The sequence below is a fragment of the Toxorhynchites rutilus genome, unplaced genomic scaffold (genome assembly GCF_029784135.1).
Source record: "Toxorhynchites rutilus septentrionalis strain SRP unplaced genomic scaffold, ASM2978413v1 HiC_scaffold_19, whole genome shotgun sequence".
Taxonomy (NCBI): Eukaryota; Metazoa; Arthropoda; class Insecta; order Diptera; family Culicidae; genus Toxorhynchites; species Toxorhynchites rutilus.
Window position 1 is genome coordinate 22,651 of NW_026599751.1, and position 27,619 is coordinate 50,269.

Here is a 27,619-nt window from a genome sequence, read left to right on the forward strand (position 1 = left end):
TTCTGTTGGGATTTTGTTTAGGTAACATTAACCTACACACGCCTACAAGTTTTTTTTTATTTTTTATAAATAGGGGAGGTGGAGAAATACGGACATATTAAGAAGAACTTCAATTATATCTTTCGAAACTCATATTTCTCCAAACTTAAATACAGTTCCTTACATTTCAATATACTGTTTTACGAATTATTCGGCCGAATGTTTTTCAATGTTTTTACTAAAATTAAAACAGACCGGAAAGTAGAACATTTTTCGAAGATTATGTGGGAGAAATATGGACAGTTTTGTAATATTTACGCATGTATATGGTCGAAATTTAATGAAAGTGAGAAATAGCAAACTCAATAAAAAATAAAATATCTACCAAAAAAAAAAAGATTTCTAAAACCGGACAATCCATGATCAAAAGTGGATAATACATGATTTCTCTTTGAAGAAAAACATTGACATTATTACCAACTAGAGACTTGGGGATTTTCAACAAACCTAAACCTGATTACATATGATTTTCACGAAGAAATATCAATTTGCATTTAATAGTTGCGTGAAAACATGCAAAATCGGACAAACCAACATCATTTACCTTATATGTTAGCATGTCAAATTAATATATATCTGCGTATACCACCGGTGATCAGGCATCGGAACACTCGCATCGATTTCCACTCAGCGCGGGTAAACGATAGCAGACGAGTAGCAGTCGTCTGCTATCGTTTACCCGCGCTGCGTTATTTTGTTCCTTCATGTGTGACTGTCGATCGCCCCACATCGCACTCAGCGAATGCTAAATGAGTGAGTAGGATGCATTGCTTCCATACTTTACCTTCCTCACTCGCTCTGATGCATAGCGTGGTCTATTCCGTCAGACACTCGCTCGCATCCCCCTCCGAGGCAATAAAAGTTTGACTCGCACGGCAAAACGAGGGGCATGATTATTTGCGATCGTGAATTTGGACCGAGTTACTTCGGATAGTTCACAGAGAGGCAAACGATTAGTTCGCATTGAGCAGCCAGTGCAGGATGGTGGATTAGAGATGGGCAAAACAGTTCACTTTGATGAACGGTTCACTCACTAACCGTTCATCTACGTGAATCAGTTCTTTTGAACCGTTCTTTCGTTCAGCGGTATTAAGAACAACATAGAATGTTGGCTGGAACCCAACATCAATAGACAGCTATCAATTGATATCGTTGGATTGGATAGTGTACGTATGGTATTTATGTAATAATTTGATCCGCACAAAATATGTGCAATTTTTTATATTCTTTTTGGACAACACACTGGTTCCATGTAAGATTACATATTTCATAATATAAAAAATCAACAGCGATTTTCACTAACAATCAATCATACAAACAATCACAATAACACGTACACGCAATAGGCCAATCAATGAATTGAAAGCCACGAAAAAACTTTTTTCTCAACATGCCCTCACTATAAAATTTTATGATTACCTAATCCATGAATCGCCCCAGCTTCCCCCAGATTTTTTTCTGATAATCACGAAATATATGAATGTTAGGCGGAATTGAAAGAATACATGTAATTGAAAATATATATTTTTGCTTTTAAAACTACACAAATATTTGCTACTTTTAACACAAAATTGAGTATACATTAACAAAATAAACCCTGCGTTAGATGCATTTTGCTCATCATGACAATATCGTTTTATTTTCCTTACAAGCGTTCTCGTTATATTTGTTCATTCCGTCCAGCGCAAATCAGTTCAGCTGCACTAGTTCGTTCGCAAACAGTTCGCCCGCAAACACTTCGTTCTCAAACAGTTCGTTCCCAAACAGTTCACTCTCAATCAGTTCTTTCCCATACAGTTCACTTCGTACCGTTCGTGAACGGTTTGCCCATCTCTAATTTGGTTTAGTTGAACACTTTGTGATATTTTAGTGGCTGGGATTCCATCGTGCAGTCATCGGGTGTGGACGCGTTTTCAGTCGCTCCGCATATATTTTCGTTCAGGATCGCTTGATTTAGTTTAACGTGACCAAACGTGTTTGATTCTCCACGCGTTATCTTTTAATTGCAACATTTAAATTATAGTCATATATAGTGTGTAATTGGTATGAAACAAAGATTTTCATGTTGTTATGATTTGTGATGGAGAGCAACTATGCATCAGAAGTTTCCAGAAGCATTGATGCATTTGATGATATGGTGTTATATGTGGCTGTTTTTGTTGTGTTCTCTCTCGCGCTTTCTTTTTGTGTGCGTCTACAAAGATTTGATTGCCGTTATAGTAGTAGTAGTAGCAAGTAAAAGAAATTGTTGGCTCTCATACGCGCTGGAAGAAAAATATTATGCGCCTAGTGTCGGCTGATTTGTACAGTTTCATGTTTAATGGCCTTAGTAATCTCGTCGCTTTTTTAGCAGTCCAGTAGAATACACTTGTTTTACCTGAATAATAGAACCGAAAAAATGGTAGTGAAAATTGATTGTTCGGCGAAGAAAAGTGTTTTGTGTGTAAATAGTTTTGCTTTCATTCGTCTAAATCACGTTCTCAAGTGTTCATTGCGTCGCGTGTGATATGTGGAATAGATCTCTGAAGCTATACAGAAATGTAGCTTAGTGGTAAAGTGTGCGCGAGTGTATTTTTATTAGAGATGGGCAAACCGTTCATGAACTGATCAAAAGAACGAGTTCACCCAAAAGAGTGAACGAAATGACGTTCCTTCACAACAAACAGGCTCAAAACAAAAGAATTCTGATACTGGAAATACGTTGTCTAGCAATGAAAGCACGTCTGTTGTCGATGAATTGAAAGGTATGTACAATAGAACAATCAATTTTTTTATTCTTCTAATTTGTTGATTCGTATGTTGTAATTTAAAAACCAAAGATTGTTTAAAGCACTGGTTGGAAAACTTATGAAGCGATCGCCGTTGACGTATTCTATGACCAAAACCGCGTTCTCTCTCGACCTCTCCGTCATTGGTTCCGATCTAAAATTGATTGGATAACAACTCGACAAATATTTGGATTTTTGAAATATTTTGAGCGTATCAGTGGTGCAATGAGTTTGTTCTCTATGATCGGAAAAATTACCGACTGGACCATTTTTGGATCCATTACATCACGGGAACACCAAGCCAAACTGATGCTATTGGATTACATCACGGGAACACCAAGCCGAATGCGTAAATGGGTGCGAATATTACTTCGCTCGGACGCATTCATACGCAAACAATTTTTCATGACTGTTCCATGCGAAAGCAGAACAGAAACCAATGCGAGTGAAAGTACTCACGCCTTGCGTATGTCTGCTTTTCGCGTTGACGGTGGAATGGTGTCATCTGGATACGACATTAGTTTGTATGAGACCAGCTATTCTCTATCAGATTAGTCGCCCTTAAAGAAGTTTTAAATTGCTAAAATTTGTATGAAATTTTTTTCTTGGTGTTATTTACCTATTAGACGTACGTCGTTATGACCCTAATTTAAACGATTTTCAGATTTTTCAGATATTCTCACCAGAACATAACATTATAATATAAAATTATCTAGAGACACAATTTTTGCATGATATTTTTTCACTACTTGCAAGCAAAAGTGATTTTCATTTACATAGAGTACTAATTTGGTTTGGGAAAATTAATTCTCATTCATAATTTTGATTTTAAAAGTGTGTTCATTTCTACTGCAACCCCATATTGTCATGCCTACTCCTCCATTCCGTAATACAAAGCTCAATGCCCAAACACTCATGCAAGCGAGCAAAACAAATCACGGTTTCTTCATGTGCCTATATTTTGTGACCGTGTTCGGGAACACATTGCGATCACCAATCATCATCAATGGGCAAGATTGTTATGATTTCAATAGCTTGCTTTCAAAGCAATTTTTAAGCTTTTGAACCGATAAGTGACAATCATATAATTCGTTGACATTTTATCTCTTGGATGAAGTGATTATTATACCACTCCATCCAGCCGGTAAAGAGGTATTAACGTTCAAAACCTTGCAGTCCAGCGTCACTCTCTTGTTTTAGAAACTTTGAACTAACACCCCGGTACAGAAATGAAAGACGTAGTCAAAACCAACATCTTCTATACAATTTTCGACTCTTTTGAGTTTTGTTGGAAAAGTTCTAGAAAGGATAGTAAATCGACGCCTAAAGACCTTTTTAGAGTCTAATAAGCTGCTCGATCCAAGACAGTTCGCTTTTCGTGCGGGAAAATGCACAGAAGATCACCTCGAAGAATTACAGGCTATTGTACATGACGTTATTGAGAAAGATCACCACGCAGATGTGGCATCTCTTATCTAAGTAAAGCATTTGATCAGCATGGAGATATCCAGTATTGAAGAGTCTCTTCGACTGGGTGATCCGTGGAAGACTAGGTTTCTATGTGAAAAGTTTCCTAGAAAATAGAACTCAGAGCCATAGTCAACAACAGAAAATCTTCATTGAAAATCCAAGAAAGGGGAATTCCCCAAGGCTCGGTTGTATCGCCAACCCTCTTCATAATTATTATGCAGTCCCTTTTTGCAAAAATTCCGGAAAATGTAAAAATTCTTGTCTATGCGACATTGTGCTAGTACTAGCGACATTGTGCTAGTACTAGCGACATTGTGCTAGTACTAGTACTAGCGACAGCTATAAAAACTACTCAATAAAATGTTATTCCTTAGTCATAGCGTTTCATGTCATGAAAATCAATAGAATAAAATTTTATTGATATCAATACAATTATTATTTTTACGTTTAATGGGTGTATAATGTAAGTTTAAGCAACTTTAACATTGGGTAAGAAAATTGTATTGCAGAGCTCGGAACACTGCCACGGCCTATGCTTTCAAAAATAGTAAACGGAAAAGTATTACATTACATCAAAATGCCTCGGCCAACGAATATGTTCGAATATGCTCTCCAACGTGAATAGGTTCACAACAATACGATCAACGAAGGAAAATATTAAGGAATTCACCTCTATTCCGGATCCCGAACGGGTTGAAATTGGCAAAATAATGCATTTTGTAACCCGTTCGACTTCTTCTTCTTCTTCTTCTAAATCGTGGGACTTTGACAATCCCCACTGTCAAATGGCACAGCAACTTGCTATCAAGACGGGTCTATGGTACTAGGTGAGGCCGTTTCGCCACTAAGTTGGTAGGGGAGCGGTATATGAAAACAGCACGGAAGAAAGTAGAAGGGGAATTATTTGCTTGTAGCGTGAAAGAGATAGACTGATCACGAGCGAGCTTCAGCAATAGCGTATTGTGTTTCGTTTACAAACAAAACACAGTAGACTTTCAAGATGGCTGAAGAGTGGTTATAGCAAGTTGGCCCACCTTAGTATATACTTCTAGGCGCCTTGCTTGCTATAACGCCAGTCAGTTTTTCATTGGGAGTAGCTTTTGTTTATTTTCGTCTTGTCAAAAGGTGCAAAGAGCGGTTTAGATTTTCATTTCGATTTCTTTGAGAAATTTACAAATGTTTTTCAGAGTATCAATGTTTTTGTCGTCAAAAGCATCTTGGATTGAGAAATATTTGTCAAGGTTGTGTTTGTCGCTGTGTGTTACGTAGTTAATACAGTTGAAAATTATGTGTTCTGATGTGTTAAGGCAGTCGCAAAGCTGGCAGTAGAACTCATCTTTAATTTTCATCTTGCTCAGCCAGAATGGAGAATAATCGTGTCCGGCCAGTAGACGGTTTAGGGTTCTTATCTCGGTGTTGGTTAGTGGCAGGTTATGGAACCAAGATTTCGAATTAATCCCTGTCTGCAGTTTGAAAAACTTTCTTCCTTTGCCAAATTCTTGAGTGTAGTTTACACACCATTGTTGTATTTTTGTTTTTGGTTATTACTTTTTTGGTAATACTTTTTTACCCTCATGTATATTTTCAGGTGATTGCATCCAGAAATCTTTAGACGATATCTCACAAAATTCAGCCATTCGAAATGACGTTCCTTCACAACAAACAGGCTTAAAACAAAAGAATTCTGATACTGGAAATACGTTGTCTAGCAATGAAAGCACGTCTGTTGTCGATGAATTGAAAGGTATGTACAATAGAACAATAATTTTTTTTTTATTCTTCTAATTTGTTGATTCGTATCTTGTAATTTAAAAACCAAAGATTGTTTAACACTATTCCTACCGACACTTCACGTATACCTATTCCTACCGCGACCGGTCAAATGACCTGTCTTCCACAACTTATATTTTTCAATATTGAATGCAGACCAATAGCCAGTTTACCAGTATAAAAATATATTTTCTTTTATTCAAGAGTACATAATCTACATTTCATTCTTTTTCGTCGCATTTTTTACAAATGGGCTTCTCAACTGTACATTTTCCGCATACGTACTTTTTACATTTTAGACAGATTTTGTTCGTCTTATTATCTTTACAATACCTTATCTGACATGTTTTCCGTTCACGAGAACCTGTACTTGTACTTGCGATGGGTATTGGTTGATTTTCTTTGCCGAGCTCTCGTTGATATTCGATGGCAAGTTCTTCTGCCAATTGGAATAGAAATTCCTGTCTTGTAATTTCTCCTCCCGCAGTTTCTTTATATAACACCCATGCATTTATCCCGGCTAAATCCAAGATATTAAAAAATACTTGCAAAGGCCATCTCCGAGATTTAGATTTTACCGAATAATTTCTGGCCATTTGATCGGTCACATCTACGCCAAATTTGGTGCTATTATACAATTGAATTGTCTCCGGTGTTCGGGTGTCGTTTTCTTCAACTTGTACGGAGTTGTGCATTGAACTGAGAATTAAAACTTTCTTTCTTGGTTTGGCTTTGTAAATTGTCAACATACAATTATTTGAGCGATAGAATTTGCTTGAGAAAAGTGCCATGTCGTCGTTTTTCAGTTTTGCTAGTTTTGGTAGCTCTTTCCTATTTGCTCTAATTGTTCCAACAATCGTAGTTTTTTTTGCTAAAAGTTTTGTTGCTAAAGGTAGGCTTGTAAAAAAGTTGTCTGTGGTTATATTTCTTCCACATCCTACATACGGTTCTGCTAATTTCATAGTGACAAACTCTCCAAGAGGAACTGAGGGTTCTCTACTTTCATCTTTTCCCAAATATGGAAAGCCGTTTATTATATATTTTCTGCGTACATCGGATGCTAACCAAAATTTTATACCAAATTTGTCCGGTTTATTGGGCATGTATTGAGTGAATCTACACCTTGCTTTCGTTGGAAACAATTGTTCGTCAATAGTAATGTATAGTCCTGGTTTATAACAATTTTGACTGTTGTAAATAAACTTGTACCAAACTTCGGAAATCATAGCGAATTTATCAGTTTGTAACCGTTGGCTTCGTTGATTTCTGTCGTCAAATCGAATAAATCTCATAATCTCCGTAAAGTCATGTCTACTCATAGTATTTGAGAAAAAAGGCGGGCCCCACTTTTTATTCCACAGAAGTGCTATATCTATATTCTTAGCCTCATATGCGCCGCGTGCATACAGAATTGCAAAAAATGCATATAACTTTGCAGTAGACAGTTCCCATTTATATCCCAACACTCTAAATGCCTCTGCCTGTGTGCACTTTCTTATAAGTTCGATTATATTCTTATCAATTATCACACAAAATGCCGTCCTAACTTCGCCTTTCATAATATTACGTTTACTGTACCCAGTCGGACCTGATGTTTCCCTAAAAATATTATGACCAGGTGCTCTTCCAGGATTAGACCCTATTTTTACTTCCTGCCAAACAGTTCCGTCCATCGCAATTTCGCTTGCCTCTTCCTCATTCTCACTATCGGAACTAACTAAAAATCTCCTGCTCTTTCGTCGTCTACGTACGTTCGAAATATTCTCTTCGTTCTCATCGGTGTTCGAGTCGGTTTCAAATGGATCATAATTTTCCGTATTGTCGTTTTCCATATCCAGAATTTCCTGATCATCTTCAGAACATTCTGCATCGATATCATTTATTCTCTCTAATAATACATTCGCACTCCTCAAACGTAAAATAATAACAGACTCCAAAAACCATCAAATACGAAAACAACTTCATGTTAAATGAAATATATGTTTGTATACATACATATTTTTTTAAATGGCTTAAATCTGAAGACTAGTTCGGATAAATTAATAGGATGCCCTGGTGCATTATCCAAAATTAGCAAAGCCATGTTTAAGTTATTGTCTCGCAAATATTTTTTCACTTCTGTACAATCCTCAAAATTAGCTTTAGTCATCCAAATATATAAATATATTAAAAGAGATAATTTGCATCAAGAAGCAAAGTTAATCGTTCTCTAGACACCTGATAACCAGGCGCAGAAAAAAAATGTACGTGCGATCTGGCATTCGCTTCCAATAAAGCCATGTTTCGTCTAGGTTAAACACTTGTTCTGGTTTATGATCACCTCTTTCAATAATTCTCTTTGAAATGTTAGCATATTCCTTTGATGCGGCCTCATCAGCGCTGCTGCTTAAATTTCATTTTTAAGTTCTTCTTCTTCTTCAATGGCAATAACGTTCCTAGAGGAACTTCGCCGTCTCAACGTAGTATTACTTGCGTCATTTTTATTAGTACTTAGTTGAGATTTCTATGCCAAATAACACGCCTTGAATGCATTCTGAGTGGCAAGCTCTAGAATACGCGTGATCGCAGTGCAAGTCGGAGGAAATTTCTTTGACGAAAAATTCCCCCGACCAGAACGGGAATCGAACCCGAACACCCGGCATGTTAGTTATGACGCTAACCACTCGGCCACGGGAGCACGGTCATTTTTAAGTTAGGCAAATTAAATCTATTTTTAATTTTTTCAAACCATTCTCGGCTTATTTGGAATGTGACATCTTTAATTAACAGAGCCATTCTTCAAATTTTCGAAAATAAATTACGCAAGATTGGCAACATGAAAATATATCGTAATAAAAAATGGCCGTTATAGCGAAACATTTTAGGTCGTAAATCGAAAACGTGCCTTAACCCTTTCATTACGGCAGTGTGCTCCGCCGAAGTGCTACCCCTGTACGGAGTACTGCGCCGAAAAGTATGCATGTCGCGCTGGTGTGATCGAAGAGCAGTATGAATTTCATGTCGTCTAAAGACAACGCTCGTACACACAGCTCGTCGCGCGGATGTCGTCTATAAACGACGCTCGTAACGAAAGGATTAATGTAAGATGGCCGTATAAAGAGTGGTCGTATAGCGAGGTGTATTTTCAACACAATTGTTGAAAATAATTATTATTGATTGAATAACATGCCCAAATGAAGGGTGGTCCATTCAACCGCATTATCGCAAGCCACGGCTTGTAGGAACGAGCGTACGATTCACGGTTCTTTATCAATGAACCGGCTCTTAAAAGAAACACGGTTCTTTTATGAACCGCTGTTCTTTTTTGAACCGTGGTTCTCAAATGAACGGCTCTTAAATGTATGTATTTTCAACACAATTGTTGAAAATAATTATTATTGATTGAATAACAAGCCCAAATGGAAGGGTGGTCCATTCAACCGCATTATCGCAAGCCACGGCTCGTCAGAACGAGCGTACGATTCACGGTTCTTTATCAATGAACCGGCTCTTAAAAGAAACACGGTTCTTTTATGAACCGCTGTTCTTTTTTGAACCGTGGTTCTCAAATGAACGGCTCTTAAATGAACCGCGATTCAAAAAGAGCCACGGCTCAGAAAAGAACCGTGTGTCCTTTTTGAACGGTGGTTAATTTTTTTTTGCTCTATTATAGTGAATTTCAACACATTTCGGCTGGTTCGTCACTTTTACTTCCATTTTATGGAAGAATGTCGGGAGCGAGAATTGAACTCGTGATCTCTGCGACAGAGGTATGGATGTTACCACTACGCCAGATCGCCTCCTCCCAAAAATAATGTTAATTTTTATAACATCTAAAACTAAACAAACTAAAATTGCAAATCTTCAAATTGAAAATGGCGACAATTGTTTACGAACTTCTACTTTCTAACTGGGACAAGATCCCGTTAACGTTCGTCCAGCTAAAAAGCAGTCCAGTTAAACCAGGTTCAGTTATTGAATGATTACTGTAATTACGCGATTTAGATATATAAATCTGATACAAATGCTGTGCAACATGATGTTTACAATATTTGTGTCATAATCCTGAAATGGTCTGAATACGTTTAGTGGTAGATTGAAAATATAGTTCAAGATCATATTTTCGACTGGACAAACCAACATCATTTACCATATGCCTATATAAAATCACTCGTAAAAGTCGTCTTTTATCTTAATGCTTCAAATGTAAGAAATTTCACACGCGGGAAAAAATGTTCCAATCTTTACTTTTTGACGAAAATCTGTACCCTGTACGGTATAAAATCTGTACCAAAAATAACGAAAAACTCTGTACCTTTCTAGATTAATCTATACGTGTAGTAACACTGCTTGTGACTTTACACATTTTCTGATCGGTTGTTTCTGTTGCAGTTGTTTTCGGGCGTTAATTAACACTTTGGCGACACCACAGTGGTTACGTACGAAAACTAGCGTCCGACTGCCGGCGACACCACAGTGGTTACGTGCGCTTAGTGTCTCACTGGCCGGCGACAGCACTTTAGTATCGTTTGAATTCTGTTGAGATTTTGTTTAGGTAACATTAACCTACACACGCCTACAAGTTTTTTTATTTTTTATAAATAGGGGAGGTGGGGAAATACGGACGTGCGCTTAGTGTCTCACTGGCCGGCGACAGCACTTTAGTATCGTTTGAATTCTGTTGGGATTTTGTTTAGGTAACATTAACCTACACACGCCTACAAGTTTATTTTTATTTTTTATAAATAGGGGAGGTGGAGAAATACGGACATATTAAGAAGAACTTCAATTATATCTTTCGAAACTCATATTTCTCCAAACTTAAATACAGTTCCTTACATTTCAATATACTGTTTTACGAATTATTCGGCCGAATGTTTTTCAATGTTTTTACTAAAATTAAAACAGACCGGAAAGTAGAACATTTTTCGAAGATTATGTGGGAGAAATATGGACAGTTTTGTAATATTTACGCATGTATATGGTCGAAATTTAATGAAAGTGAGAAATAGCAAACTCAATAAAAAATAAAATATCTACCAAAAAAAAAAGATTTCTAAAACCGGACAATCCATGATCAAAAGTGGATAATACATGATTTCTCTTTGAAGAAAAACATTGACATTATTACCAACTAGAGACTTGGGGATTTTCAACAAACCTAAACCTGATTACATATGATTTTCACGAAGAAAGATCAATTTGCATTTAATAGTTGCGTGAAAACATGCAAAATCGGACAAACCAACATCATTTACCTTATATGTTAGCATATCAAATTAATATATATCTGCGTATACCACCGGTGATCAGGCATCGGAACACTCGCATCGATTTCCACTCAGCGCGGGTAAACGATAGCAGACGAGTAGCAGTCGTTATTTTGTTCCTTCATGTGTGACTGTCGATCGCCCCACATCGCACTCAGCGAATGCTAAATGAGTGAGTAGGATGCATTGCTTCCATACTTTACCTTCCTCACTCGCTCTGATGCATAGCGTGGTCTATTCCGTCAGACACTCGCTCGCATCCCCCTCCGAGGCAATAAAAGTTTGACTCGCACGGCAAAACGAGGGGCATGATTATTTGCGATCGTGAATTTGGACCGAGTTACTTCGGATAGTTCACAGATGGCAAACGATTAGTTCGCATTGAGCAGCCAGTGCAGGATGGTGGATTAGAGATGGGCAAAACAGTTCACTTTGATGAACGGTTCACTCTCTAACCGTTCATCTACGTGAATCAGTTCTTTTGAACCGTTCTTTCGTTCAGCGGTATTAAGAACAACATAGAATGTTGGCTGGAACCCAACATCAATAGACAGCTATCAATTGATATCGTTGGATTGGATAGTGTACGTATGGTATTTATGTAATAATTTGATCCGCACAAAATATGTGCAATTTTTTATATTCTTTTTGGACAACACACTGGTTCCATGTAAGATTACATATTTCATAATATAAAAAATCAACAGCGATTTTCACTAACAATCAATCATACAAACAATCACAATAACACGTACACGCAATAGGCCAATCAATGAATTGAAAGCCACGAAAAAACTTTTTTCTCAACATGCCCTCACTATAAAATTTTATGATTACCTAATCCATGAATCGCCCCAGCTTCCCCCAGATTTTTTTCTGATAATCACGAAATATATGAATGTTAGGCGGAATTGAAAGAATACATGTAATTGAAAATATATATTTTTGCTTTTAAAACTACACAAATATTTGCTACTTTTAACACAAAATTGAGTATACATTAACAAAATAAACCCTGCGTTAGATGCATTTTGCTCATCATGACAATATCGTTTTATTTTCCTTACAAGCGTTCTCGTTATATTTGTTCATTCCGTCCAGCGCAAATCAGTTCAGCTGCACTAGTTCGTTCGCAAACAGTTCGCCCGCAAACACTTCGTTCTCAAACAGTTCGTTCCCAAACAGTTCACTCTCAATCAGTTCTTTCCCATCAGTTCACTTCGTACCGTTCGTGAACGGTTTGCCCATCTCTAATTTGGTTTAGTTGAACACTTTGTGATATTTTAGTGGCTGGGATTCCATCGTGCAGTCATCGGGTGTGGACGCGTTTTCAGTCGCTCCGCATATATTTTCGTTCAGGATCGCTTGATTTAGTTTAACGTGACCAAACGTGTTTGATTCTCCACGCGTTATCTTTTAATTGCAACATTTAAATTATAGTCATATATAGTGTGTAATTGGTATGAAACAAAGATTTTCATGTTGTTATGATTTGTGATGGAGAGCAACTATGCATCAGAAGTTTCCAGAAGCATTGATGCATTTGATGATATGGTGTTATATGTGGCTGTTTTTGTTGTGTTCTCTCTCGCGCTTTCTTTTTGTGTGCGTCTACAAAGATTTGATTGCCGTTATAGTAGTAGTAGTAGCAAGTAAAAGAAATTGTTGGCTCTCATACGCGCTGGAAGAAAAATATTATGCGCCTAGTGTCGGCTGATTTGTACAGTTTCATGTTTAATGGCCTTAGTAATCTCGTCGCTTTTTTAGCAGTCCAGTAGAATACACTTGTTTTACCTGAATAATAGAACCGAAAAAATGGTAGTGAAAATTGATTGTTCGGCGAAGAAAAGTGTTTTGTGTGTAAATAGTTTTGCTTTCATTCGTCTAAATCACGTTCTCAAGTGTTCATTGCGTCGCGTGTGATATGTGGAATAGATCTCTGAAGCTATACAGAAATGTAGCTTAGTGGTAAAGTGTGCGCGAGTGTATTTTTATTAGAGATGGGCAAACCGTTCATGAACTGATCAAAAGAACGAGTTCACCCAAAAGAGTGAACGAAATGACGTTCCTTCACAACAAACAGGCTCAAAACAAAAGAATTCTGATACTGGAAATCAAGCCCCGGGCAAGGGGATATGATCCGCGAGTCAAGATGTGCTACAAATTTAGCTGTCATTGCCAAACCTATCAAATTACTCGGCGAACTCAAGGCAAATCTATGGAACAAGGTGCGCCCATTCGCTAACTAAAAAAAGAATTGTTTTTTGAAAAAAAATTTATGTGAAATGTAATGATCATGATGATCACAAGGGTCTGAATGATAATATAAAACGTAGAACCCTAGGTTGATCACTTGAAATGTAGTATTATATTATAATGTAAACCAACTTAAGAAATTGAAAGAATTTAAGTGAAATAAAAGGGTTTGAATGAATTCTGCATTATTTCAATAATTTCAGTTGTATTTAGCTGCTGCTCATGCTTTATTCGAAAATTTTGTGCTCAATCGTCTTAATTTACTTTTGTGTATTTTTTAAATGGCTGCAGAAAACCACTTCACGTTTTGACCCACCTGGTAGTATGTTAAGTGCCTTGTTTTACACCAGCTTGAGAGTTTGGCAGTTCTCGCGAGTGACAGTGGTCGCAAATTGCATTTGCGACCCGGACATGTTTGACGCTGTCAAATCCTATGTGCTAGTATACGGATGCCCTCAGGCTGCTGGAAATACGTTGTCTAGCAATGAAAGCACGTCTGTTGTCGATGAATTGAAAGGTATGTACAATAGAACAATCAATTTTTTTATTCTTCTAATTTGTTGATTCGTATGTTGTAATTTAAAAACCAAAGATTGTTTAAAGCACTGGTTGGAAAACTTATGGAGCGATCGCCGTTGACGTATTCTATGACCAAAACCGCGTTCTCTCTCGACCTCTCCGTCATTGGTTCCGATCTAAAATTGATTGGATAACAACTCGACAAATATTTGGATTTTTGAAATATTTTGAGCGTATCAGTGGTGCAATGAGTTTGTTCTCTATGATCGGAAAAATTACCGACTGGACCATTTTTGGATCCATTACATCACGGGAACACCAAGCCAAACTGATGCTATTGGATTACATCACGGGAACACCAAGCCGAATGCGTAAATGGGTGCGGATATTACTTCGCTCGGACGCATTCATACGCAAACAATTTTTCATGACTGTTCCATGCGAAAGCAGAACAGAAACCAATGCGAGTGAAAGTACTCACGCCTTGCGTATGTCTGCTTTTCGCGTTGACGGTGGAATGGTGTCATCTGGATACGACATTAGTTTGTATGAGACCAGCTATTCTCTATCAGATTAGTCGCCCTTAAAGAAGTTTTAAATTGCTAAAATTTTAGACGTACGTCGTTATGACCCTAATTTAAACGATTTTCAGATTTTTCAGATATTCTCACCAGAACATAACATTATAATATAAAATTATCTAGAGACACAATTTTTGCATGATATTTTTTCACTACTTGCAAGCAAAAGTGATTTTCATTTACATAGAGTACTAATTTGGTTTGGGAAAATTAATTCTCATTCATAATTTTGATTTTAAAAGTGTGTTCATTTCTACTGCAACCCCATATTGTCATGCCTACTCCTCCATTCCGTAATACAAAGCTCAATGCCCAAACACTCATGCAAGCGAGCAAAACAAATCACGGTTTCTTCATGTGCCTATATTTTGTGACCGTGTTCGGGAACACATTGCGATCACCAATCATCATCAATGGGCAAGATTGTTATGATTTCAATAGCTTGCTTTCAAAGCAATTTTTAAGCTTTTGACCGATAAGTGACAATCATATAATTCGTTGACATTTTATCTCTTGGATGAAGTGATTATTATACCACTCCATCCAGCCGGTAAAGAGGTATTAACGTTCAAAACCTTGCAGTCCAGCGTCACTCTCTTGTTTTAGAAACTTTGAACTAACACCCCGGTACAGAAATAAAAGACGTAGTCAAAACCAACATCTTCTATACAATTTTCGACTCTTTTGAGTTGTGTTGGAAAAGTTCTAGAAAGGATAGTAAATCGACGCCTAAAGACCTTTTTAGAGTCTAATAAGCTGCTCGATCCAAGACAGTTCGCTTTTCGTGCGGGAAAATGCACAGAAGATCACCTCGAAGAATTACAGGCTATTGTACATGACGTTATTGAGAAAGATCACCACGCAGATGTGGCATCACTTTATCTAAGTAAAGCATTTGATCAGCATGGAGATATCCAGTATTGAAGAGTCTCTTCGACTGGGTGATCCGTGGAAGACTAGGTTTCTATGTGAAAAGTTTCCTAGAAAATAACGTCATGTACAATAGCCTGTAATTCTTCGAGGTGATCTTCGTCATGTACAATAGCCTGTAATTCTTCGAGGTGATCTTCTGTGCATTTTCCCGCACGAAAGTACTAGCGACATTGTGCTAGTACTAGCGACATTGTGCTAGTACTAGTACTAGCGACAGCTATAAAAACTACTCAATAAAATGTTATTCCTTAGTCATAGCGTTTCATGTCATGAAAATCAATAGAATAAAATTTTATTGATATCAATACAATTATTATTTTTACGTTTAATGGGTGTATAATGTAAGTTTAAGCAACTTTAACATTGGGTAAGAAAATTGTATTGCAGAGCTCGGAACACTGCCACGGCCTATGCTTTCAAAAATAGTAAACGGAAAAGTATTACATTACATCAAAATGCCTCGGCCAACGAATATGTTCGAATATGCTCTCCAACGTGAATTAGGTTCACAACAATACGATCAACGAAGGAAAATATTAAGGAATTCACCTCTATTCCGGATCCCGAACGGGTTGAAATTGGCAAAATAATGCATTTTGTAACCCGTTCGACTTCTTCTTCTTCTTCTAAATCGTGGGACTTTGACAATCCCCACTGTCAAATGGCACAGCAACTTGCTATCAAGACGGGTCTATGGTACTAGGTGAGGCCGTTTCGCCACTAAGTTGGTAGGGGAGCGGTATATGAAAACAGCACGGAAGAAAGTAGAAGGGGAATTATTTGCTTGTAGCGTGAAAGAGATAGACTGATCACGAGCGAGCTTCAGCAATAGCGTATTGTGTTTCGTTTACAAACAAAACACAGTAGACTTTCAAGATGGCTGAAGAGTGGTTATAGCAAGTTGGCCCACCTTAGTATATACTTCTAGGCGCCTTGCTTGCTATAACGCCAGTCAGTTTTTCATTGGGAGTAGCTTTTGTTTATTTTCGTCTTGTCAAAAGGTGCAAAGAGCGGTTTAGATTTTCATTTCGATTTCTTTGAGAAATTTACAAATGTTTTTCAGAGTATCAATGTTTTTGTCGTCGAAAGCATCTTGGATTGAGAAATATTTGTCAAGGTTGTGTTTGTCGCTGTGTGTTACGTAGTTAATACAGTTGAAAATTATGTGTTCTGATGTGTTAAGGCAGTCGCAAAGCTGGCAGTAGAACTCATCTTTAATTTTCATCTTGCTCAGCCAGAATGGAGAATAATCGTGTCCGGCCAGTAGACGGTTTAGGGTTCTTATCTCGGTGTTGGTTAGTGGCAGGTTATGGAACCAAGATTTCGAATTAATCCCTGTCTGCAGTTTGAAAAACTTTCTTCCTTTGCCAAATTCTTGAGTGTAGTTTACATACCATTGTTGTATTTTTGTTTTTGGTTATTACTTTTTTGGTAATACTTTTTTACCCTCATGTATATTTTCAGGTGATTGCATCCAGAAATCTTTAGACGATATCTCACAAAATTCAGCCATTCGAAATGACGTTCCTTCACAACAAACAGGCTTAAAACAAAAGAATTCTGATACTGGAAATACGTTGTCTAGCAATGAAAGCACGTCTGTTGTCGATGAATTGAAAGGTATGTACAATAGAACAATATTTTTTTTTATTCTTCTAATTTGTTGATTCGTATCTTGTAATTTAAAAACCAAAGATTGTTTAACACTATTCCTACCGACACTTCACGTATACCTATTCCTACCGCGACCGGTCAAATGACCTGTCTTCCACAACTTATATTTTTCAATATTGAATGCAGACCAATAGCCAGTTTACCAGTATAAAAATATATTTTCTTTTATTCAAGAGTACATAATCTACATTTCATTCTTTTTCGTCGCATTTTTTACAAATGGGCTTCTCAACTGTACATTTTCCGCATACGTACTTTTTACATTTTAGACAGATTTTGTTCGTCTTATTATCTTTACAATACCTTATCTGACATGTTTTCCGTTCACGAGAACCTGTACTTGTACTTGCGATGGGTATTGGTTGATTTTCTTTGCCGAGCTCTCGTTGATATTCGATGGCAAGTTCTTCTGCCAATTGGAATAGAAATTCCTGTCTTGTAATTTCTCCTCCCGCAGTTTCTTTATATAACACCCATGCATTTATCCCGGCTAAATCCAAGATATTAAAAAATACTTGCAAAGGCCATCTCCGAGATTTAGATTTTACCGAATAATTTCTGGCCATTTGATCGGTCACATCTACGCCAAATTTGGTGCTATTATACAATTGAATTGTCTCCGGTGTTCGGGTGTCGTTTTCTTCAACTTGTACGGAGTTGTGCATTGAACTGAGAATTAAAACTTTCTTTCTTGGTTTGGCTTTGTAAATTGTCAACATACAATTATTTGAGCGATAGAATTTGCTTGAGAAAAGTGCCATGTCGTCGTTTTTCAGTTTTGCTAGTTTTGGTAGCTCTTTCCTATTTGCTCTAATTGTTCCAACAATCGTAGTTTTTTTTTTGCTAAAAGTTTTGTTGCTAAAGGTAGGCTTGTAAAAAAGTTGTCTATTTTTACTTCCTGCCAAACAGTTCCGTCCATCGCAATTTCGCTTGCCTCTTCCTCATTCTCACTATCGGAACTAACTAAAAATCTCCTGCTCTTTCGTCGTCTACGTACGTTCGAAATATTCTCTTCGTTCTCATCGGTGTTCGAGTCGGTTTCAAATGGATCATAATTTTCCGTATTGTCGTTTTCCATATCCAGAATTTCCTGATCATCTTCAGAACATTCTGCATCGATATCATTTATTCTCTCTAATAATACATTCGCACTCCTCAAACGTAAAATAATAACAGACTCCAAAAACCATCAAATACGAAAACAACTTCATGTTAAATGAAATATATGTTTGTATACATACATATTTTTTTAAATGGCTTAAATCTGAAGACTAGTTCGGATAAATTAATAGGATGCCCTGGTGCATTATCCAAAATTAGCAAAGCCATGTTTAAGTTATTGTCTCGCAAATATTTTTTCACTTCTGTACAATCCTCAAAATTAGCTTTAGTCATACAAATATATAAATATATTAAAAGAGATAATTTGCATCAAGAAGCAAAGTTAATCGTTCTCTAGACACCTGATAACCAGGCGCAGAAAAAAAATGTACGTGCGATCTGGCATTCGCTTCCAATAAAGCCATGTTTCGTCTAGGTTAAACACTTGTTCTGGTTTATGATCACCTCTTTCAATAATTCTCTTTGAAATGTTAGCATATTCCTTTGATGCGGCCTCATCAGCGCTGCTGCTTAAATTTCATTTTTAAGTTCTTCTTCTTCTTCAATGGCAATAACGTTCCTAGAGGAACTTCGCCGTCTCAACGTAGTATTACTTGCGTCATTTTTATTAGTACTTAGTTGAGATTTCTATGCCAAATAACACGCCTTGAATGCATTCTGAGTGGCAAGCTCTAGAATACGCGTGATCGCAGTGCAAGTCGGAGGAAATTTCTTTGACGAAAAATTCCCCCGACCAGAACGGGAATCGAACCCGAACACCCGGCATGTTAGTTATGACGCTAACCACTCGGCCACGGGAGCACGGTCATTTTTAAGTTAGGCAAATTAAATCTATTTTTAATTTTTTCAAACCATTCTCGGCTTATTTGGAATGTGACATCTTTAATTAACAGAGCCATTCTTCAAATTTTCGAAAATAAATTACGCAAGATTGGCAACATGAAAATATATCGTAATAAAAAATGGCCGTTATAGCGAAACATTTTAGGTCGTAAATCGAAAACGTGCCTTAACCCTTTCATTACGGCAGTGTGCTCCGCCGAAGTGCTACCCCTGTACGGAGTACTGCGCCGAAAAGTATGCATGTCGCGCTGGTGTGATCGAAGAGCAGTATGAATTTCATGTCGTCTAAAGACAACGCTCGTACACACAGCTCGTCGCGCGGATGTCGTCTATAAACGACGCTCGTAACGAAAGGATTAATGTAAGATGGCCGTATAAAGAGTGGTCGTATAGCGAGGTGTATTTTCAACACAATTGTTGAAAATAATTATTATTGATTGAATAACAAGCCCAAATGAAGGGTGGTCCATTCAACCGCATTATCGCAAGCCACGGCTTGTAGGAACGAGCGTACGATTCACGGTTCTTTATCAATGAACCGGCTCTTAAAAGAAACACGGTTCTTTTATGAACCGCTGTTCTTTTTTGAACCGTGGTTCTCAAATGAACGGCTCTTAAATGTATGTATTTTCAACACAATTGTTGAAAATAATTATTATTGATTGAATAACAAGCCCAAATGGAAGGGTGGTCCATTCAACCGCATTATCGCAAGCCACGGATCGTCAGAACGAGCGTACGATTCACGGTTCTTTATCAATGAACCGGCTCTTAAAAGAAACACGGTTCTTTTATGAACCGCTGTTCTTTTTTGAACCGTGGTTCTCAAATGAACGGCTCTTAAATGAACCGCGGTTCAAAAAGAGCCACGGCTCAGAAAAGAACCGTGTGTCCTTTTTGAACGGTGGTTAATTTTTTTTGCTCTATTATAGTGAATTTCAACACATTTCGGCTGGTTCGTCACTTTTACTTCCATTTTATGGAAGAATGTCGGGAGCGAGAATTGAACTCGTGATCTCTGCGACAGAGGTATGGATGTTACCACTACGCCAGATCGCCTCCTCCCAAAAATAATGTTAATTTTTATAACATCTAAAACTAAACAAACTAAAATTGCAAATCTTCAAATTGAAAATGGCGACAATTGTTTACGAACTTCTACTTTCTAACTGGGACAAGATCCCGTTAACGTTCGTCCAGCTAAAAAGCAGTCCAGTTAAACCAGGTTCAGTTATTGAATGATTACTGTAATTACGCGATTTAGATATATAAATCTGATACAAATGCTGTGCAACATGATGTTTACAATATTTGTGTCATAATCCTGAAATGGTCTGAATACGTTTAGTGGTAGATTGAAAATATAGTTCAAGATCATATTTTCGACTGGACAAACCAACATCATTTACCATATGCCTATATAAAATCACTCGTAAAAGTCGTCTTTTATCTTAATGCTTCAAATGTAAGAAATTTCACACGCGGGAAAAAATGTTCCAATCTTTACTTTTTGACGAAAATCTGTACCCTGTACGGTATAAAATCTGTACCAAAAATAACGAAAAACTCTGTACCTTTCTAGATTAATCTATACGTGTAGTAACACTGCTTGTGACTTTACACATTTTCTGATCGGTTGTTTCTGTTGCAGTTGTTTTCGGGCGTTAATTAACACTTTGGCGACACCACAGTGGTTACGTACGAAAACTAGCGTCCGACTGCCGGCGACACCACAGTGGTTACGTGCGCTTAGTGTCTCACTGGCCGGCGACAGCACTTTAGTATCGTTTGAATTCTGTTGAGATTTTGTTTAGGTAACATTAACCTACACACGCCTACAAGTTTTTTTATTTTTTATAAATAGGGGAGGTGGGGAAATACGGACGTGCGCTTAGTGTCTCACTGGCCGGCGACAGCACTTTAGTATCGTTTGAATTCTGTTGGGATTTTGTTTAGGTAACATTAACCTACACACGCCTACAAGTTTATTTTTATTTTTTATAAATAGGGGAGGTGGAGAAATACGGACATATTAAGAAGAACTTCAATTATATCTTTCGAAACTCATATTTCTCCAAACTTAAATACAGTTCCTTACATTTCAATATACTGTTTTACGAATTATTCGGCCGAATGTTTTTCAATGTTTTTACTAAAATTAAAACAGACCGGAAAGTAGAACATTTTTCGAAGATTATGTGGGAGAAATATGGACAGTTTTGTAATATTTACGCATGTATATGGTCGAAATTTAATGAAAGTGAGAAATAGCAAACTCAATAAAAAATAAAATATCTACCAAAAAAAAAAGATTTCTAAAACCGGACAATCCATGATCAAAAGTGGATAATACATGATTTCTCTTTGAAGAAAAACATTGACATTATTACCAACTAGAGACTTGGGGATTTTCAACAAACCTAAACCTGATTACATATGATTTTCACGAAGAAAGATCAATTTGCATTTAATAGTTGCGTGAAAACATGCAAAATCGGACAAACCAACATCATTTACCTTATATGTTAGCATATCAAATTAATATATATCTGCGTATACCACCGGTGATCAGGCATCGGAACACTCGCATCGATTTCCACTCAGCGCGGGTAAACGATAGCAGACGAGTAGCAGTCGTTATTTTGTTCCTTCATGTGTGACTGTCGATCGCCCCACATCGCACTCAGCGAATGCTAAATGAGTGAGTAGGATGCATTGCTTCCATACTTTACCTTCCTCACTCGCTCTGATGCATAGCGTGGTCTATTCCGTCAGACACTCGCTCGCATCCCCCTCCGAGGCAATAAAAGTTTGACTCGCACGGCAAAACGAGGGGCATGATTATTTGCGATCGTGAATTTGGACCGAGTTACTTCGGATAGTTCACAGATGGCAAACGATTAGTTCGCATTGAGCAGCCAGTGCAGGATGGTGGATTAGAGATGGGCAAAACAGTTCACTTTGATGAACGGTTCACTCTCTAACCGTTCATCTACGTGAATCAGTTCTTTTGAACCGTTCTTTCGTTCAGCGGTATTAAGAACAACATAGAATGTTGGCTGGAACCCAACATCAATAGACAGCTATCAATTGATATCGTTGGATTGGATAGTGTACGTATGGTATTTATGTAATAATTTGATCCGCACAAAATATGTGCAATTTTTTATATTCTTTTTGGACAACACACTGGTTCCATGTAAGATTACATATTTCATAATATAAAAAATCAACAGCGATTTTCACTAACAATCAATCATACAAACAATCACAATAACACGTACACGCAATAGGCCAATCAATGAATTGAAAGCCACGAAAAAACTTTTTTCTCAACATGCCCTCACTATAAAATTTTATGATTACCTAATCCATGAATCGCCCCAGCTTCCCCCAGATTTTTTTCTGATAATCACGAAATATATGAATGTTAGGCGGAATTGAAAGAATACATGTAATTGAAAATATATATTTTTGCTTTTAAAACTACACAAATATTTGCTACTTTTAACACAAAATTGAGTATACATTAACAAAATAAACCCTGCGTTAGATGCATTTTGCTCATCATGACAATATCGTTTTATTTTCCTTACAAGCGTTCTCGTTATATTTGTTCATTCCGTCCAGCGCAAATCAGTTCAGCTGCACTAGTTCGTTCGCAAACAGTTCGCCCGCAAACACTTCGTTCTCAAACAGTTCGTTCCCAAACAGTTCACTCTCAATCAGTTCTTTCCCATCAGTTCACTTCGTACCGTTCGTGAACGGTTTGCCCATCTCTAATTTGGTTTAGTTGAACACTTTGTGATATTTTAGTGGCTGGGATTCCATCGTGCAGTCATCGGGTGTGGACGCGTTTTCAGTCGCTCCGCATATATTTTCGTTCAGGATCGCTTGATTTAGTTTAACGTGACCAAACGTGTTTGATTCTCCACGCGTTATCTTTTAATTGCAACATTTAAATTATAGTCATATATAGTGTGTAATTGGTATGAAACAAAGATTTTCATGTTGTTATGATTTGTGATGGAGAGCAACTATGCATCAGAAGTTTCCAGAAGCATTGATGCATTTGATGATATGGTGTTATATGTGGCTGTTTTTGTTGTGTTCTCTCTCGCGCTTTCTTTTTGTGTGCGTCTACAAAGATTTGATTGCCGTTATAGTAGTAGTAGTAGCAAGTAAAAGAAATTGTTGGCTCTCATACGCGCTGGAAGAAAAATATTATGCGCCTAGTGTCGGCTGATTTGTACAGTTTCATGTTTAATGGCCTTAGTAATCTCGTCGCTTTTTTAGCAGTCCAGTAGAATACACTTGTTTTACCTGAATAATAGAACCGAAAAAATGGTAGTGAAAATTGATTGTTCGGCGAAGAAAAGTGTTTTGTGTGTAAATAGTTTTGCTTTCATTCGTCTAAATCACGTTCTCAAGTGTTCATTGCGTCGCGTGTGATATGTGGAATAGATCTCTGAAGCTATACAGAAATGTAGCTTAGTGGTAAAGTGTGCGCGAGTGTATTTTTATTAGAGATGGGCAAACCGTTCATGAACTGATCAAAAGAACGAGTTCACCCAAAAGAGTGAACGAAATGACGTTCCTTCACAACAAACAGGCTCAAAACAAAAGAATTCTGATACTGGAAATCAAGCCCCGGGCAAGGGGATATGATCCGCGAGTCAAGATGTGCTACAAATTTAGCTGTCATTGCCAAACCTATCAAATTACTCGGCGAACTCAAGGCAAATCTATGGAACAAGGTGCGCCCATTCGCTAACTAAAAAAAGAATTGTTTTTTGAAAAAAAATTTATGTGAAATGTAATGATCATGATGATCACAAGGGTCTGAATGATAATATAAAACGTAGAACCCTAGGTTGATCACTTGAAATGTAGTATTATATTATAATGTAAACCAACTTAAGAAATTGAAAGAATTTAAGTGAAATAAAAGGGTTTGAATGAATTCTGCATTATTTCAATAATTTCAGTTGTATTTAGCTGCTGCTCATGCTTTATTCGAAAATTTTGTGCTCAATCGTCTTAATTTACTTTTGTGTATTTTTTAAATGGCTGCAGAAAACCACTTCACGTTTTGACCCACCTGGTAGTATGTTAAGTGCCTTGTTTTACACCAGCTTGAGAGTTTGGCAGTTCTCGCGAGTGACAGTGGTCGCAAATTGCATTTGCGACCCGGACATGTTTGACGCTGTCAAATCCTATGTGCTAGTATACGGATGCCCTCAGGCTGCTGGAAATACGTTGTCTAGCAATGAAAGCACGTCTGTTGTCGATGAATTGAAAGGTATGTACAATAGAACAATCAATTTTTTTATTCTTCTAATTTGTTGATTCGTATGTTGTAATTTAAAAACCAAAGATTGTTTAAAGCACTGGTTGGAAAACTTATGGAGCGATCGCCGTTGACGTATTCTATGACCAAAACCGCGTTCTCTCTCGACCTCTCCGTCATTGGTTCCGATCTAAAATTGATTGGATAACAACTCGACAAATATTTGGATTTTTGAAATATTTTGAGCGTATCAGTGGTGCAATGAGTTTGTTCTCTATGATCGGAAAAATTACCGACTGGACCATTTTTGGATCCATTACATCACGGGAACACCAAGCCAAACTGATGCTATTGGATTACATCACGGGAACACCAAGCCGAATGCGTAAATGGGTGCGGATATTACTTCGCTCGGACGCATTCATACGCAAACAATTTTTCATGACTGTTCCATGCGAAAGCAGAACAGAAACCAATGCGAGTGAAAGTACTCACGCCTTGCGTATGTCTGCTTTTCGCGTTGACGGTGGAATGGTGTCATCTGGATACGACATTAGTTTGTATGAGACCAGCTATTCTCTATCAGATTAGTCGCCCTTAAAGAAGTTTTAAATTGCTAAAATTTTAGACGTACGTCGTTATGACCCTAATTTAAACGATTTTCAGATTTTTCAGATATTCTCACCAGAACATAACATTATAATATAAAATTATCTAGAGACACAATTTTTGCATGATATTTTTTCACTACTTGCAAGCAAAAGTGATTTTCATTTACATAGAGTACTAATTTGGTTTGGGAAAATTAATTCTCATTCATAATTTTGATTTTAAAAGTGTGTTCATTTCTACTGCAACCCCATATTGTCATGCCTACTCCTCCATTCCGTAATACAAAGCTCAATGCCCAAACACTCATGCAAGCGAGCAAAACAAATCACGGTTTCTTCATGTGCCTATATTTTGTGACCGTGTTCGGGAACACATTGCGATCACCAATCATCATCAATGGGCAAGATTGTTATGATTTCAATAGCTTGCTTTCAAAGCAATTTTTAAGCTTTTGACCGATAAGTGACAATCATATAATTCGTTGACATTTTATCTCTTGGATGAAGTGATTATTATACCACTCCATCCAGCCGGTAAAGAGGTATTAACGTTCAAAACCTTGCAGTCCAGCGTCACTCTCTTGTTTTAGAAACTTTGAACTAACACCCCGGTACAGAAATAAAAGACGTAGTCAAAACCAACATCTTCTATACAATTTTCGACTCTTTTGAGTTGTGTTGGAAAAGTTCTAGAAAGGATAGTAAATCGACGCCTAAAGACCTTTTTAGAGTCTAATAAGCTGCTCGATCCAAGACAGTTCGCTTTTCGTGCGGGAAAATGCACAGAAGATCACCTCGAAGAATTACAGGCTATTGTACATGACGTTATTGAGAAAGATCACCACGCAGATGTGGCATCACTTTATCTAAGTAAAGCATTTGATCAGCATGGAGATATCCAGTATTGAAGAGTCTCTTCGACTGGGTGATCCGTGGAAGACTAGGTTTCTATGTGAAAAGTTTCCTAGAAAATAACGTCATGTACAATAGCCTGTAATTCTTCGAGGTGATCTTCGTCATGTACAATAGCCTGTAATTCTTCGAGGTGATCTTCTGTGCATTTTCCCGCACGAAAGTACTAGCGACATTGTGCTAGTACTAGCGACATTGTGCTAGTACTAGTACTAGCGACAGCTATAAAAACTACTCAATAAAATGTTATTCCTTAGTCATAGCGTTTCATGTCATGAAAATCAATAGAATAAAATTTTATTGATATCAATACAATTATTATTTTTACGTTTAATGGGTGTATAATGTAAGTTTAAGCAACTTTAACATTGGGTAAGAAAATTGTATTGCAGAGCTCGGAACACTGCCACGGCCTATGCTTTCAAAAATAGTAAACGGAAAAGTATTACATTACATCAAAATGCCTCGGCCAACGAATATGTTCGAATATGCTCTCCAACGTGAATTAGGTTCACAACAATACGATCAACGAAGGAAAATATTAAGGAATTCACCTCTATTCCGGATCCCGAACGGGTTGAAATTGGCAAAATAATGCATTTTGTAACCCGTTCGACTTCTTCTTCTTCTTCTAAATCGTGGGACTTTGACAATCCCCACTGTCAAATGGCACAGCAACTTGCTATCAAGACGGGTCTATGGTACTAGGTGAGGCCGTTTCGCCACTAAGTTGGTAGGGGAGCGGTATATGAAAACAGCACGGAAGAAAGTAGAAGGGGAATTATTTGCTTGTAGCGTGAAAGAGATAGACTGATCACGAGCGAGCTTCAGCAATAGCGTATTGTGTTTCGTTTACAAACAAAACACAGTAGACTTTCAAGATGGCTGAAGAGTGGTTATAGCAAGTTGGCCCACCTTAGTATATACTTCTAGGCGCCTTGCTTGCTATAACGCCAGTCAGTTTTTCATTGGGAGTAGCTTTTGTTTATTTTCGTCTTGTCAAAAGGTGCAAAGAGCGGTTTAGATTTTCATTTCGATTTCTTTGAGAAATTTACAAATGTTTTTCAGAGTATCAATGTTTTTGTCGTCGAAAGCATCTTGGATTGAGAAATATTTGTCAAGGTTGTGTTTGTCGCTGTGTGTTACGTAGTTAATACAGTTGAAAATTATGTGTTCTGATGTGTTAAGGCAGTCGCAAAGCTGGCAGTAGAACTCATCTTTAATTTTCATCTTGCTCAGCCAGAATGGAGAATAATCGTGTCCGGCCAGTAGACGGTTTAGGGTTCTTATCTCGGTGTTGGTTAGTGGCAGGTTATGGAACCAAGATTTCGAATTAATCCCTGTCTGCAGTTTGAAAAACTTTCTTCCTTTGCCAAATTCTTGAGTGTAGTTTACATACCATTGTTGTATTTTTGTTTTTGGTTATTACTTTTTTGGTAATACTTTTTTACCCTCATGTATATTTTCAGGTGATTGCATCCAGAAATCTTTAGACGATATCTCACAAAATTCAGCCATTCGAAATGACGTTCCTTCACAACAAACAGGCTTAAAACAAAAGAATTCTGATACTGGAAATACG

The 27,619-nt window shown here is 37.4% G+C and overlaps 1 long non-coding RNA gene across 2 annotated transcripts; it reads left to right on the forward strand.

Annotated features, from left to right (window-relative positions):
- The first annotated feature begins 821 nt into the window (after positions 1-821).
- Positions 822-27,619, forward strand: LOC129781718 (uncharacterized). 2 transcript variants are annotated; one of them, XR_008744241.1, is made up of 7 exons: positions 822-2,082; positions 2,390-2,783; positions 5,866-6,021; positions 13,844-14,069; positions 17,050-17,205; positions 24,301-24,526; positions 27,507-27,619. It is a non-coding gene; the product is annotated as an uncharacterized LOC129781718 (long non-coding RNA). The 2 variants fall into 2 exon arrangements; XR_008744240.1 differs by having other exon boundaries at positions 825-2,783.